This window comes from Echinops telfairi, unplaced genomic scaffold (genome assembly GCF_000313985.2).
Source record: "Echinops telfairi isolate 266 unplaced genomic scaffold, ASM31398v2 ScPeMD7_7424;HRSCAF=8462, whole genome shotgun sequence".
NCBI lineage: Eukaryota > Metazoa > Chordata > Mammalia > Afrosoricida > Tenrecidae > Echinops > Echinops telfairi.
Window position 1 is genome coordinate 45,226,702 of NW_022111324.1, and position 5,172 is coordinate 45,231,873.

General features: G+C 43.4%; 1 pseudogene; it reads left to right on the plus strand.

The window, feature by feature from the left end:
- The first annotated feature begins 492 nt into the window (after positions 1-492).
- LOC105978357 lies at positions 493-1,225 on the plus strand (annotated as a pseudogene).
- The last annotated feature ends 3,947 nt before the right edge of the window (positions 1,226-5,172 follow it).

Here is a 5,172-nt window from a genome sequence, read left to right on the forward strand (position 1 = left end):
GGAGTATTGAGATGGCTGTGTGAGAAGAAGCATTGTTGTGGTGGCAAAACCAGTCCCCCGTCTGCAACAAAACAGGCCTTTTTGTCACACACTGTTACACAATCATTCCAGAACCTCTGGATAGAAAGTTTGATTAACAGTCTGACCTTGTGGAATGAACGCCAATAAACTACAAGTCTACATTTCCATGTGTTCGGGAAGTCGACCGATATCCAGAACGAGGCTTGTCATTATCAATCGACATTTCACCTTTTTTGACACGAGAAAACCTCATACACTTGAGTTTTTCCCATAGCGCTGTCCTTGTAAGCTGTGTTTAACATCACAACAATTTCTGTGGCATTTTTCCTGAGCAGGAAGCAAAATTTCACAGCCACACACTGTTCTCTTAAATCAGCCATCACAAAAAACGAGGTTTGAGAGAAACTGCTTTCATGAAAAAATTCACCTTTTTTTTTTTCTAACCAGCTGGAATCACGGAGGCTGTCGCGGAGAAGAAGAAGGTCCCTGCTCTTCCAGAGACCCTTAAGAAAAAGCGAAGGAATTTCGTAGACCTAAAGATCAAATGCCTAAGAAAGAAGTTTGCCCAAAAGATGCTTCAAAAGGCCCGGAGGAAGCGTATCTACAAGAAAGCGAAGCGCGATCACAAGGAACGCAGGCGGATGGACAGAACTGAAATCCGAATGGCTCCGATGGCGAGGAAAGCTGGCAGCTTCTGTGTGCCTGGAGAGCCCACGCTGGCGTTTGTGTGAGCCCCAAGGTTCGACAAGTGTTGCAGCTTCTTCGCCTTCGCCAGATTGTCACTGGCACCTGTGTTAAGCTTAACGAGGCTTCAATGAACATGCTGAGCGTTGTGGAGCCATACACTGCGTGAGGGTACCCAGCCCTGACGTCAGTGAATGAACTCATCTACAAGCGTGCTGATGGCAAAATCACTAGGAAGCATGTTGCCCTGACAGATAACACTCTGATGGCACGGTCTCTTGGTCAATATGGCACCATCTGCATGCAGGATCGGATTCATGACATCTATGCTGTTGGGAAATGTTTCAAAGAAGCCAATAACTTCCTGTAGCCCTTCAAATGATCTTCTCCACGAGGTGGGATGAAGAAAAAGACCACCCATTTCATAGAAGGTGGAGATGCAGGCAACAGGGAAGACCAAATCGACAGGCTTATTAGAAGGATGAACTTAGGTATCTATCTGCCATGGTTATTTTTGTAATCTGGTCTCTTAATAAAACAGTGACTGCTTTCAAGTGGGAAAAAAAATGAACTGTGACCAGAGAGAACCTTCTCAGAGGAGGCCACTGCGAGCACGAACTCAGAGGGAGTTGCTGGATGCTCAACCAGTGGGGAGATACGGACCACAAAGCTCCGCTCCACCCAGCGCAATTCCGTGCATGTAAGGCATACTTTTAGATGATTTCTCGGGCTTCTGTAATGTTTGCAACATTTACTTATTCATAATTCCCTGTCTCTCCATAGTGCAGAGCAGAGGAAACCCCTAAAACGAAAATGTTTGCGTGACGGCTTCCAAAATAACAGAAGCTTCCCCTTGGGTGAGTAACGTTGGGAAAAAAGACTTCTGGAAGGCAAACTGGAGTGCCCATAGCCAGGAAGAGAATCCATATCCGAGAGAAGTCTCTGAGATCTGGAAAAAGGATTTGGGAAAAAGGGGTGGGAAAGTACTTCAAGTCTTCAAGATGGATGCCTAGCACTGCTTTGCATAGCCTCACCCATGAGATTTAATGCATGGTTTTTTTATTTTGATTAGCATTTTGTTCCTAAGTACTGTTCTTGAATTCAAATTATAGCTTTTAAGAGAATGGAAAAAGAAGAAGAAATGTGCTGAGGTTTGCATCAGGTCACATAACCATTCCATTCTAAAACCAGAGATTTTGTCATTGGCTCAGTTTTCATGCCAGAGTTGACAGTTCTCATGCTTGATGTCTACATACAAATATTCACATGGGAGAGCGTGAACAAAAATCATCTGGTTGGATTGAGTCTTGTAAGTAATACGTGTTAAATGTTAAATGGGCCTTACAATGATAGTTCCAAGTTTCCTCTTCTATCTAGATGACTCATAAACACTTTATTTGAACCCCACCCACTTGGCTTAGAAGATATTGTTTTCCGGTGCCATCAAGTCAGTTCCTACTCATAGTGACCATGTGTACAACCAAAAAAAACACTGCCTGCCCAGTCCAGTGCCAATCGCACAAGCTTTACTGTGTTTGGATCTGCTGTTGTAGGCACTCGGTCAATGCATCTCTTTGAGAGGCTTCCTCTTTTTCAAGCACGATACCCTTTTAGAGAGACTGGTCCCTCCTAATTGTCATTATGCAGCATAGAATTGGTTCCAACCCATAGCAACCCTGCGTACCACAGATCGAAACACCACCTGGTCCTGAGTCTTCCCCACGGCTGTTCTTACAGGTTTGAGCCCATGGTCGCCGACACCGTGTCAGTCTGTCTCCGCAAGGGCCTTCCTCTTCTTGGTTGCTCCTGCACTTCACCAAGCATGATGTCCTTCTCCAGGGTCCGGTCTCTCTTTACAACACATCCAAATACATGAGATGAAGAGTTTTCATCTTTGATTCTAAGAAACATGCTGGCAGTACTTCTTCCAAGACAGATTTGTCTGGTCCATAGCATTTTCAATACTTGTTGCCAACACCGTAGTTCAAAAGCAGTGATTCTTCTTCAGGCTTCCTTATTCCATGTCCAACTGTCACATGCACAGGAGGCAATGGAAATAGCATGGCTTGTGTCAGCACACCTTAGTCCTCAAAGTGACATCTTGGCTTTTTAACACTTTAAAGAGGTCTTTTGCAGCAGATTTCCCCAATGCAATACGTTATTTGATTTCTCAACTGCAGCTTCAATGGGCATTGATTGTAGATCAAAGTAAGATAAAATCCTTTACAACTCCAGTCTTTTCTCCATTTATTATGCTGTTGCTTATTGGTCCGATGTTGAGGATTTCCTATCATTATGATCAGCTGTTGGCCTATTACTGGGCCTTGGCGGAGACTGAACGCCACCAAGTCACCATGAGGCCTAAACTACCCATCATGAACCGGGTATTGTCTGACCCACAGAATCATAAAGTTGGACGTGTGCAGCAACACGCCATTGTTAAATGGAAGTGGTATATACAAGATCAGGCCAAAGCAGGACCTGAAGGGACAAGTAAGCTGCATGAAGAAGTGGCCCAAATGCCCACAGTCTCCACTCCTGTCACATTACCTCCTTTCTCCAAGTCTGCACCTTTGGCCTCCTGGGGAGTTCCTTACCATACTTTAACTGAAGACCAAAAAAGTCATGCTTGGTTTATGGATGGCTCTGCACGATATGCAAGTGTCACTTGTAATTGGACAGCAGCAGCACTACAGCCTCTTTCTGGGATCTCCCTAAAGGACAGTGGTGAAGGGAAATCTTCCCAATGGGCAGAACTTCGAGCAGTGCACCTGGCCGTTCAGTTTGCCTGCAAGGAAAAATGGCCAGATGTGAGACTGTGTACTGATTCATGGGCTGTGGCTGGATGGTCAGGGAACTGGAAGGAACATGATTGGAAAATTGGTGACAAGGAGGTGTGGGGAAGAGGTATGTGGGTGGATCTCTCTGAATGGCCCAAGAAAGTAAAGGTAATCATGTCTCATGTGAATGCTCACCAAAGGTTACCTCTGAAGAGTAGGACTTTAACAATCAAGTGGTTAAGATGAGACACACTGTGGAGACTGGTCCTCCTCTTTCCTCTGCCACTCCTGTTATCGCCCAATGGGCACATGAACGAAGTGGACATGGTGGCAGGGATGAAGGTTATGCATGGCGCAGCCACATGGACTTCCACTCACCAAGGCTGACTTGGCCACTGCCACTGCTGAGCGCCCCATTTGCCAGCAGCAGAAACTAACATTAAGTCCAAGATATGGGACCATTCCTCGGGGAGATCAACCAGCAACTTGGTGGCAGGTTGATTACATAGGACCACTTCCGGTGGCCATTGATCTTCATCAGTAAGTTCTTCAAGTCTCTGGGCTTCCAGCAACCAAGGGTGTGTAATCTGCAAATTCAAGGTTCTTAATGAGACTTTCTCCAGTCTTGATGCTGTGTTCTTCTTCGTAATCCAACATCTTGGATTACTAGTTCATTTTATAGACTAAATAAGTTTATAAGTCTTTCACTAATATAGTGAAAGAATATACACTAACACACACCTTTCTTGACTTTAAACCATTCAATATCCCCTTGTTCTGTTTGAACTAGTAACTCTTGGGCTATGTACAAGTTCTGTATGAGCATAATTATGTGTTCTGGAATTCCCATTCTTCACAGTGTTATCCATAATTTGTTGTTAAATACACAATGGAATGTCTTTTGGATAGTCAATAAAACACAGGTTATCATCTTTCTAGCATTCTCTATTTCAGCCTAGACCCATCTGACATCAGTAATGACACCCTTTGCCCCGTGTCCTCTTCTGAATCCAGTTTGAATTTGTGGCAGTTCTTTTAATGTACTGCTATAGCCATTTTTTAATGATTGTCAGTAAAACTTTACTTGCACGTGATATTAATGGAATTGTTTGATAACTTACACACTTTCTTTGGAATGGGCACATATACAGATGTCTTTCAGTCTGTTGGTCAGGTTGTTAGAATTACACTGTTTGTTGAAACGTCTCCATTTTCATTCCATCGGTTCCTGGAATCTTATTTTGTTTTGCCAATGTCTTCAGTGTAACGGAATTCTTCCTTCAATTCTTGACCATACTTCCTGAAATGGTTGAGTGTCAAGGAATTATTTCTGGTACAGTCACTTTGTGTGTTCTTTCCACATTCTATTGACACTTCCTATGTCTTTTGACATTTTCTACATTGAATCCTCCAGTATTGCAACTCAAGGCTTTAATCATTTTGTCCCAGGGTCTTTCTGCTGGGGAAACACCACGCATGTTCTTCTCTTTTGGTTTTCAAACTCTGAGTCTTGTCCATTTCTGTGTAACATTTTGTTTTTGAAATCTTCTGTTCAGCTATGGTCATCCTTTCTTCCTTTCACATTAGCTACTCTTCTTCTTTTTTTAAATCAATTTATTGGGGCTCATACAATTCATCACAATACATAGATCAATTGTGTAAAGCACATCTATACATTTGTTGCCCT